The following is an 11,808-nucleotide window of genomic DNA, read 5'->3' as shown; positions in this document are numbered from 1 at the left end:
AAGAGAAAAGAGACAGGTCTGGTTACAAACAAAACAAAATAAAATAAAACACGCTTTCTATTGACTAAAGCTTAATCTTGGCAAGTTACAGTCTTTGCCGAAGCAGTTTTCTTACTTACATCAAGTTACCAGCATCTCCAGCCCAGGGGACCCAACATTCACAAAATGCTGTTCCCATGGTTCCCTAAGTGATGGATCCCTAAAATGCCTTTTTGTATGCCTTATATTATCCATAGTCCAGTGTGTCTGCCTCAAGAGCTAGGAAAGATTCCTGGGGTGCAGACTGTGTCCCCCAATGTGCTCAATAAACTGCCACTTGATTGTTAGTTTATCATATATGTAAATGTGCTTTCATTGCCCTCTGCCAATAGTGAAGCTGGTCAGACAGGTAAATACACATTCCTTTTGTCTTGGGGAGGCTGGGTTTATACGCCGCTTCCCAAACATATTTTAAGAACATATTTCCTGCAGGCGGATATAACTCTTTGTACACAAGCCGTACATACATCACACAGTGATTTTTTTTCAGGGCCAGCGTGTTACCAGTTTACATATGATATCTTACATGACACCTTTTAGATACATATTAGGACAACAGTATGTTGGGGGTAATGAGTGTGTCAGGCCTGATCTGAGTTACAGTATGGTGTGCCCTCTGCCAGTTGGCATTGTGGGGGGCTCCCAGGAACAGAGAGGAGGCCACAGATACGTGGAAGGCCAGAGGATAGGAAGAGCAAATCTGGCTGGTGACAGGAAGCACTTTATGTGCTCTCAGCACTGTTGCACAATAAATGCCAAGAAACAAGTTGTCCGCTGTCCCAAAAGATGTATTCAAACCAGGATAAAACCATGGAACTTTTCAGGAGGACCCAGGGGCTATGTACTAAAATAGGGATGTCTGGTCTTTGTATCTGGGGAAATATGCAAGGTCACCCTTGCTGTAGTTTCTCTTAAATTCTCTGTTTGGCTACAGAGCCAGAGGAAGGCTAGAAGGGGCCAATTAACTGGTATTTTTATTCACCAATGAATAAGAAATGGTTCTGTCTCTTTAAAATGGCTAACAGTGTGGTATTTTTGTGTTGTGATTATTACTGCAGTATATGAACATGAAATTGTTCAAGTGAATAGAATAACTTCATGGTATACTGTGGTGTGATGTGGCCTCATTCTACTCAATTCCTTTTTCTTTCTGCAGGGCTGTCTCAGCTTTGCACTTTCAGTGCTGGCAATGATTAGATTTCTATTACTTTGATTTAAAAAATTTAGAATTGAAAAAAGTGTCAAAGTCTTGTCAATGTAAGTTGGTGAATGGAACCTATCTGGTAGAAATTTAGCTGATCAGATCTGAGATGAACAGTAATGGACTAAGGGGTCTGTGGTTTAATGAGATAAGAAAGGATAAGTGCCCAGGTCTTATTTGGGTAAAATGCCCATAATAAGAAGAAGATTAGTGGTGAATTACAAGAATGATCATTAAAAGAAGAGACTGTTCTCTCCAATGGCAAGCTTAGGGGCACACCTTCAAAGATCACTTCATGTGTGTCTCTCTTTGTCTGTGTGAATTTAATTTGTTTGAAAGGTGTTGGACTGGCAGCCCTAGCAAATGAAGACCTCTGTTTACCCTCAGAACAGGTATAGCACAGACAGCAGCAGTGTACATTTTTCCACTTTGTGTTCAGTGCCTTACACCTAAGGTAATGCATATTGAAAAGAAAATAACCCATGTAATGAAGCAAAAATTAAAGAGCCATGCCTAGAATTAGCTAGAATTATATCTCACTCTTAATGGTCCCAGTGGTTTCACCTCACCTTGTATCCAATATAAGACAAGATGAAAATGTGAGGTGAGCCGTGCTGCCAAGAGAGCACAAATTTCAGGATGTCATCAATATTATTAATACCGCTAATGGAGCTTCTTAAGGGTGAATTTACAGTTACATTCGGGGTCTTCTCGCTGTTGCTCCCTCTGGAACCAGGTATGAAAGTAGTGCTATTATCTGCATTCCTGATTTTTAAAAACTTATCTCATGGTTTCCCAACTAAGGCTCCAGAGCACATGCTTAACCTTATTACTATGAGCAGTCCCATCAAAAGCCCACCCTAAATACATTTGTGCCTTAAAACCTTGAAGTTCCCCAGGGCTCCCATGGTTCTGCAGGAGTCCCTACATATCTATATTGACCTCTAGTAGTGTCCCTTGTCCAGTTCCTGGCAGCATGTTCCATTGGCAACAGTCTACTCATGGCTGTCTGCTGGGTGTGAGGTGGGGGTGTGCACAAGCTGGGGCTGGGGAGGGTGCATAGAGGTCTGGCTGGATTAATTTTTCCAGGAAATCTCTGCAGGGCTGGGGAGGTGAGTGTCTCCTTCCCATTTTAGCCTCCCTAGTACTGACCCTAAACTGCACAGTCTCCATCTGCTTCCTTCAGCATTGATCACAGACCCATAGACTACCCTCTGAAGATAGGGAAATGGTGTCGTGAGAGTGGTTAAACCTAACCATGTAATTGCATGGGAAGGGGAAAATCTGTGTGGTGCATTTCCTCTGCATATGGATCTAGTGGTTGGGATGGGCTGGGGTGATCCACATCCGGTATCCTTCCAGACCACGGTCAGGTACTGTTTTAGGAGGGCTCAGTAAGAAATTTTTTGTAGCTCTGAATATTTCAGGTAACATGTCAATGTGGCTTAGCCAGTAGAGCTTTGGCAGCTGTTCAAGATACAGATATTTGTGTATATAAGATATAATATGTATGCACTACCAATACACACACACACACACAGAGTTCCTCATCGAATTCTTACAAAAATAGTTCTGTTTTCATCTACAGACTTGATAACAGTCACGTTTTGATATCAGTCAGTTCCCACTTACATGGGCGGTGGGTATTGCAGGCCAGGGGAGTCTGGGCATCCCCAAACAGTCAGGCATAACCCTGCCTATGCTCCGCCCCGAGGCCCACTCCTGCTTTGTACCGCTTCCTCCATGGCCCCAGCCAAAGCAGGCTGTTCCTCTTCCCCTAAGCAGGCTGGGGCTAGGGTGGGCTGGCCTGCAGCCGGGGACTTGGGGTGGCTGGGGACGGCGCTGGGGGGACCTGGCGCTCCGGGGCTGGGGGTGTTGGGATGGGGTGGCGGGCATGGTGTCCACAGTGAGGGCTTGGTGCTCTGTCAGGGGAGGGAGGGCGGATGTGATGGAGGGGGCAGGGCCTCAGGCAGAAAAGGCAGGGGCAGGAGCTAGCCTCTTCAAACGGGCAGTTCACGTGCTGTCAATGCCCACTTGCTCTCCGACCAGCTGTTTAAACTTGTCAGAAAACAGGACCTAACTCTCTGTTGTTAGGCTTAAATTTCTTCCTCCTTTTTCTCTGCTTCTTTTTATTGTTCTTTGTAAAACTGCACCCCACCACTCCTTTTCCAAACTGAGACTCAGTTTTAAGAAACTCATGCTACTTAGAATTCAGTTTTTTAATTAATCATTACCCAAATTTGTCTCTAGTTATAAACTCTTAAGATCTACAACCTTTTCGATGTATGAATCAACTCAAAGTAAATTGCATAGATTTTAATCAACTACCAATATTTGAACAAGGGAGGCTTTTCAAACATGCTGCCTTCATTTTTATATAAAAGACTATTCAGCTTTTGCAGCTAGTCATTCAATAATTTAAAAGATGGCTTGTATACTTACTTCATTTTAAAACAGGACAAAAACATCCTGCCTGTTTAGGTTAGTGGAAGTACTCATGGTGCATTGAACCCAACCATGTTTTCCCCTGAAATGTTTGTCTTGGCCCTGATTTTGCCAAAGCTTTGAAGTCAATTGGAGTTTCTTGTGTTGGCGGCCGGGGGGGGAGGTTAATCAAGACCCTTTTAATGTTTGGTCCATTATGTTCTCCAGTGGCCAAATCTTGTTTCCATGGAAGTCAATGGAAAAACTGCCTTTATTTTCAACTGGTCCAAATTTTGACCGCGTCAGCTTTATAGCCTCTACTTTCTCTATAGTTGGTGGGTTACCACATTCTGAACCAGTTTAAGGAATGCTTCCAAGTGTTAACGCATGACGTCTCCAAGATCTGTACTACCTGCCTGTTGGTCTCCAGACTGAATTCAGTTGTTGGTTTTTACCTATAAATCCCTAAAGACCTTAAAGTTTAGACCTTGCCTTGTGCAATTTTGCCACAGTTGTTGTCAGTGTAGGCACTCAAACTGGTGGTAGTGTTCTCTGTGATGGGTCCACTGTTCTGTGTAAACTCCTTGTGGTCTGAAATAGTCTTGGTTTTCTGACTGTTAGGGCACACTGCAAGGCACATCTATTTGTGGTGCAGGGTGCTATGGAGGGAGGGGTTTGGTGGACAAAGGAGTTTGAACTGTGGGGATTCAGGTTCTGTTGATGAGGAAAAAGCTGCTTTTCAAGATTTGTGTTCTGCTCATGTAATTTGTCAAAGACACTTGGGGAGTTGGATAATCGCTTTTTAAATTAGAAATAAAAGTAAACTCAGACAAGACTAGTCCTCTTATGTCATAAGAATCTATCAGTTTCACTAACAGAATGAGTCTTACAAGAAACATACTGATAATAAAATTTACCCCTTTGATAAATGTACTGTAAAACTCTTGGTAATGCCCTGGGAGGCAGAGGATATGAGGAGCAAGTAGGTATATTCCCAGTTCTCCTTACCTGTTCCTCTTCCTCCCCTATCACCTCCATCTCATTTGTCTGTCTATCTGTATTTTGGGATATAACTGCCTTTATGTTGTGTGGTTTTTGAGGTGCCGGAGCAGTGATTGGGATTCTGAGACACTGCCATAATCATAGTTTGGTTATTTGAACTGTGTTAACTTGGCCAGAGAGAGAAATCGTGATCCAAGAAATCTTTTTTTGAATGTGCCATGGGTTTAATTAAGGTGCTACCCTGTTAAGAAACATTTGTTTATCCCTTTCAAGAACCACCTTCACTGGTATGCAGGAGCCAGGATCTCTGTCACCCTAAGCAGAAGATAGCCATTAGCTATTTTCGTTTCTTATAAACCCAGTCTCATCAGAGTATATGTGACAGCAAAAATTCCAAGTGCAGAGCTGTGAACAATTTTGCCACTAACCCAAATGTGTTCTGGGGAGAGAGATCAACTATAGGATCTAAAGTCTTTGAGGTCAAGATTTTCAAAAATGGGTGCCTAAGTCTAGGCTTGAAAACCTATGTTTGAAAATCTAAATAAGTGGCTTTAAAAGGCTAACTTTAGCCACCAATTTTTTTTAAAAAATCTGTCCAAAACCTCTAAGACATCAGATTGTGAATCACAGTGTAACAAGAGATGGAGAAAGAATTTAATTCAGGATTGCCTAGCAAAGGGCTACAAGATAGTAGCTGCTGGGTGCTCTGCACTTTGAAAACCAGGCCGCTTATTTAGGTGCTAAATATGGACCTAGGAGCCTAACTTTTGGCTACTATTTTTTCAAGTCTTGCCCTCAAAGACTGGAGGTCATAGATGTTTGAAACTTCTGTAAAGTAGTAGCCAGTGGCGTAATACATTAAGGGCCCAATACAAAGCCTATGGAAGTAAATGAAAGGACTTCCACTGATTTCAGTGGGCTTTTGCTGGTGGCCAAAATGTGGGACTAGAACTGATTAGTAAAGCCGCCTTTAGATATTTGAGCTTTTCTCACTTCTGGAGAGGAAATCTCATTATTTTCACTTCCTCTGTGAAGATGGAGCAGTCTGGCTAAGGCCTGGTCTACACTAGAAAATGAGGTTGGTTTAACTACATCGGTCAGAGGTGTGAAAAATCCACGCCCCTGAGCAGCGTTGTTAAACCAAGCTAAGTCCCTGTGTAGTCCGCGCTAGGTCAACAGAAGAATGCTTCTATCAACTTTGCTACCACCTCTCAGGGAGGTGGAGATAGTGTCTACACTGAAGCGCTACAGCGGCACGGCTGCAGTAGTAGTATTTTAAGTGTAGACAGGCCCTGTCTCACTTCTCATCTCCATTTCATACCATATAACCCTTTCTCAGAAAGTACTAGTACCTAACGACAGTGTTTCTCGCTAAACTCAGGGAGTGGATTGCATGGTGATTACTTGATGTATAATAGTTTCTCTAGATGTTGGAAATGTTAATTGTAAAATAATTTTAATTTTTTAATCTGTTGCCTATTAAAATGACTGACTCTTTTATATAGCAGTTGTTATATCTTCAAAGTACCATGCCACCCGTTTACTTTGTTTACCTCTTTAAAAAAGGTAAGTTGTCATTTTTCAATTTTATAGGTGGGGAAACTGGAAACAGAGAGTTTGAGTAATTTACCTCATTTCACATAGCAAGTGAGTGGCAAGTGAAGAGTTAGAATTTAGGAGTTCCTGGCTCCTAATCCCATTATTTTGGTTCATAATCACACTGATTTACCAGCTAAGAATTACCTTTTGCATTTTCTTTTAGAAGCTCCTTTACTTTATGAGGACTTCAGTGCGGTTGAGGGAGTGTTAAATAAAGCTATGTATAAGAGTGCATGTGCAACTTGATCCATAGGGCTGCAGCCACAAAGTTTCCTTTCACTTTACAATATGTCCTTAAGGGCTCTCTAAAAAAAAAAAAATGTTCTCTTGGTGATTTCATGGCTTCTGTTATTTCCTCCTCAGAGAAGAGAAAGTCTGGAGGTTTTCTGACTACATCTGAATTTGTAGGGATGATCAATTTGTTTAAGAAACCTTGTAAGTACACAGCTGGTTTTGTGCATTCTGAAGCATACAATGTTCTGTAAGTCAAACGGGTGTTGTTAATTTTTTGTGGTTTAACTGTGAGTACTCCCAGTGAATGGCTGATTGAAGGCATAGTGTTCTGTGCTTCATGTTTGTAAATTTGAGCTGCTGCTAATTTATGTGCTGCTTTCCTTCATTTCATCAGGTCTTTAATAAAAAAAAAAAAGTGTGTGTATGAACTGGAGTCAAATCCAAATGAAAGAGTAATAGAGGGAATGTTCTTCCATTATTCTGTTTGCATTTTTGTAGGCAACTAGCATCAGGGGGAACTAGCTTCACCTCGATGGGGAGATTTTAATCCTCATTATTTCTATTTCATAGCTGCAATCTATATCTGTCTACAGTCTATATTTTTCTGTTGTCTTTTGAATTGGCCCTTTTGACCTATGAAGGTACAGAATTCAAGTATGTGGAGCTAGAAGATAACTTTAGTGAGGAATGTGAAAGTGTGTGTGTGTGTGTATGTTGAGGATCATTCTGATTATTTTTCAGCATCAACAAAGATTATTTTTAAAAGCTTTCCTCTGAAATTCCATTGCTACTGGATTTTTCTGTATTGTCAAATGGTACCATCTTTAATTGCGCTGATATTCGATGATAAGAATGGAATGATACTAACTGTTTTTTATCTGCTACATGGGATTTGCAGGGATTATTTGACAAATTTAATATTAATTTGATTTATGCGAACTGAATAGACACCAATAATAGATTTGTGTCTCTGTAATTACTGAGCATTATATGATGCACTGAAGCTGGGTTAAATGTGTTATCTTTATTTCCTAATATTTTTTTCTGACCAAACTGCTGTTTAAATGAACAGGATTTATTTTTAATAAAAGCCAATGGACAATGTTTTTATATTATAAAAGACACTGCATAAGATTTCAGGCTTTCCTGATGTATGTGAACAATGATTCACAAGCAAGTAAAACAATAGCACTCTGTTCTCATTAGATTAGATGAAGCTTCACCTGAGCCTGCATGCTTGAAAATCCACCAAGGGTAAAAAGAATTTTTATTTAACTCACATCTTACCATATGGAATAGTGAAGTAAATCCCACTGTAACTAGCTGTCAGGTCAAACCTTTCATCAGGGAAATAAAGAACAAATGAGTGAGTACATTGAGATCTTGAGCACTCAACATATTATATAACCAGCTCTAAATATATATTCAAAGGATGGCAGAAGTAGGGAGAGACAGACATACAACATTAGGAGGAAAACATTTAGGAAGAAGACACAAATTATTTAACATTTGAATTATATGAAACACCTGGCCAGCTCTGTATTTGTAATATATTAATAGATCATATGATCATTTGATTAGCAATTCACTGAGAAAAACAACAGATTTTATAGTATAAAGAAGCTCTTCCTTTGTGAATATGTGTAGGAGTACAGTGTGTTCGTTCAGTACAAAGGAAAGGATTTACTCTTGTTACATTTTCAGACTTTTTTAGGTTTCCTCTTGTTCCATAGTCAAGACAACTTTGCCATTGGCATTGTGGGAAGGAAACTGCCCTCCTTTTATTATGTGGCTTTACAATACAGTGTTAGCTATTACTAGTTATGGGACTTATTGAGATTTCCTCTGAGACATCTTTCCACTTGGCTTCCCAAGAACTCAGCTCAAGCCTGACCTGCAAATTCCAGATCCAAACTTTCTCAGACTTAGGAATGTTTGAATCCAGGGTTTGGTTTGTGGTTACACACTTGCTAGGACCTTACCACTGACATAATGATTGTCTTGTCTTATATTACATGTTTGGCATAGATCATTAGATCACATTGTGATGGATTGGATCACGGAAACCCCCTTGGGACTGCCACCTAATATGCCAAAACTACTTCAGCCCTTGCTTTCCTTGCCAGCTTGCTGAGCCAGACACGCCAGTCTGCTCCAACACACACCCAGGGTCTCAACTACGTGCCCCAAAGCTGCAGGCTTAGCTGAAAGCAACTTAAGAAGTGTTCATGTCTTTGACACTCAGATGCCCAACTCCCAATGGGGTCCAAACCCCAAATAAATTCGTTTTACCCTGTATAAAGCTTATGCAGGGTAAACTCATAAATTGTTAACCCTCTATAACACTGATAGAGAGAGATGCACAGCTGTTTGCCTCCCCAGGCATTAATATATACTCTGGGTTAATTAATAAGTAAAAAGTGATTTTATTAAATATAGAAAGTAGGATTTAAGTGGTTCCAGGTAGTAACAGACAGAACAAAGTGAATTACCAAGCAAAATAAAATAAAACACTCAAGTCTAAGACTAGTACAGTAATAAACTGAATACAGGTAACATCTCACCCTCAGAGATGTTTCAATAAGTTTCTTTCACAGACTGGACGCCTTCCTAGTCTGGGCACAATCCTTTCCCCTGGTACAACCCTCATTCCAGCTCAGGTGGTAGCTAGGGGATTTCTCATGATGGCCGCCCCATTTGTTCTGTTCCACCCACTTATATATCTTTTGCATAAGGCGGGAATCCTTTGTCCCTCTGGGTTCCCACCCCTCCTTCTCAGTGGAAAAGCACCAGGTTAAAGATGGATTCCAGTTCAGGTGACATGATCACATGTCACTGTAAGACTTCATTACCCACTTGCCAGCCCACAGGTATACAGGAAGACTTAGAACTAAACAGAGCCATCTACAGTCAATTGTCCTGGTTAATTGGAGCTATTAAGATTCCAAACCACCATTAATGGCCCACACTTTGCATAACTACAATAGGACCTCAGAGTTATATTTCATATTTCTAGTTTCAGATACAAGAGTGATCATAGAATATCAGGGTTGGAAGGGACCTCAGGAGGTCATCTAGTCCAACCCCCTGCTCAAAGCAGGACCAATCCCCAATTAAATCATCCCAGCCAGGGCTTTGTCAAGCCTGACCTTAAAAACCTCTAAGGAAGGAGATTCTACCACCTCCCTAGGTAACGCATTCCAGTGTTTCACCACCCTCCTAGTGAAAAAGTTTTTCCTAATATCCAACCTAAACCTCCCCCACTGCAACTTGAGACCATTACTCCTTGTCCTGTCCTCTTCTACTCCTGAGAATAGTCTAGAACCATCCTCTCTGGAACCACCTCTCAGGTAGTTGAAAGCAGCTATCAAATCCCCCCTCATTCTTCTCTTCCGCAGACTAAACAATCCCAGTTCCCTCAGCCTCTCCTCATAAGTCATGTGTTCCAGACCCCTAATCATTTTTGTTGCCCTTCGCTGGACTCTCTCCAATTTATCCACATCCTTCTTGTAGTGTGGGGCCCAAAACTGGACACAGTACTCCAGATGAGGCCTCACCAATGTTGAATAGAGGGGGACAATCGCGTCCCTTGATCTGCTCGCTATGCCCCTACTTATACATCCCAAAATGCCATTGGCCTTCTTGGCAACAAGGGCACACTGCTGACTCATTATCCAGCTTCTCATCCACTGTCACCCCTAGGTCCTTTTCCGCAGAAAAAGACTGGTGATACATTTATACAAATAGGATGACCACACTCAGTAGATTATAAGATTTGTAATGATACCTTACAAGAGACCTTTTGCATGAAGCATATTCCAGTTACATTATATTCACACTCATTAGCATATTTTTATAAAATCGTATAGAGTGCAACGTCACACACATCTCCCATAAAAACTGCTAAATATCTGGCAGCCATCCATGAGATACATTCAAAGATAGATTAATTGTCCTGAGAGTCACCATCTCTTTTTCTGATGTAGGAAACTTATATCCTGAGGTACCTCCTACTTTAATAGAGAGAGACACATAAATTGGGTTTGCATCCCACATCTGACCCATACACCTTGAGTTCTGTGAGGTGGTAGAAGGGTAGAAGTTCTTGTGGAAAGGTAGATAGAACTACCACATAGCAATCTTTTGTTACTGAAATATAACCCAGGTAACTGGCATGAAGCTTCCTTTGAATGCCTCAGGCTTGCATCCCTTTCATTGTCCAGAATGGGCGTGGGTATTAAAACCTAACTGTTACCATTCCTCAGACCTTCCCTGATCCAGTCTCTGGTCACTCCAGACCTTTCCATCTTGCATCTATTTAGCACACATAGATTATATATGAAATAGCATGTGAGTTGACCATAACACCAAATAAATGATAAATGGCTGATGAAATGAATCACTTGGCTACAGTTCTGAACTCCTGTATGTGATTCTGCCACTTGCTAATCAAATTCTTACGCAAATAGCACGCTGACCATGACTGGTCCTTGTCTACACTGTGAGGTCATGGTCATCATTGCATTGGCAAACATGATTGTTAGAAATTGTGTTTAAAGACCTACTGAATTCCAAAGTGCAGATGGCCACAAGGGACATGGACAGTCTCGGTCCCTAAACTCAGAGCAGCACAGGGACTGCTCCCTTTTGTCACCACTATAGCTGTACATCCTTCCAAAGGGAGTGGGAAGGGATGGATGGAGGTGGGAGCTGTGCCTCTTCCTTAAGCTTTGCAACAGCCCACACATCAAGCCAGGCACACCCAAGGGATCAGACTGCACACCAAGGAGCTTCCGGGGTGTTTGTGCCTCTTTAAGGAAAAATTACTTCCCAACCCACCACCCACCTAGTGTGATTCAAAAGCGGGAGGAAGTTTGGTTTAAATCAAAAGTGAGGAAAGCCCCTGGTAGCGAGAAACATTAGAGATGATGCTTCTCTCCCCTGGTGCTGCAACCTGCTGCTGCCCAGCAATTGACAAGACTGACCTAATTTATTCTTTCATATAATCACAAGAGCCTATTTTTAAAGAAAAAGAGGGAAGCATGAGCTTAACTTACATTACAGATAAATATTTCATTACCTTACACATACCTTAACCATCTTTGCACAGTTACCTCAGATATGCAGACATTTTTACACAGTGTCAGGAGTCATGCAGAGCATTAAAGGGTCTTCCCCAAAATGCAGTAGGAAATCTGATGAGCTCTGGCATAGTAATCTGATGTTAATAACTGGGAAAACAAGAGCATTGAAATTTGGAAAGAACTTTCTTTAAAGTAAAATGTTAATTTTCCCCTTCTACAAGTCAT

At 41.2% G+C, this 11,808-nt stretch overlaps 1 protein-coding gene across 3 annotated transcripts in view; it reads left to right on the top strand.

Annotated features, from left to right (window-relative positions):
- CRACD (capping protein inhibiting regulator of actin dynamics) overlaps nt 1-11,808 on the top strand; it is a 204,572-nt gene that overhangs the window by 101,170 nt on the left and 91,594 nt on the right. The gene's annotated exons all lie outside the window — the stretch shown is intronic.

Source organism: Lepidochelys olivacea (assembly GCF_965140295.1).
Source record: "Lepidochelys olivacea isolate rLepOli2 genome assembly, chromosome: 4".
NCBI lineage: Eukaryota > Metazoa > Chordata > Testudines > Cheloniidae > Lepidochelys > Lepidochelys olivacea.
The sequence above is the reverse complement of the archived record's forward strand: the minus strand, read 5'-3'. Positions and strand labels throughout refer to the sequence as shown.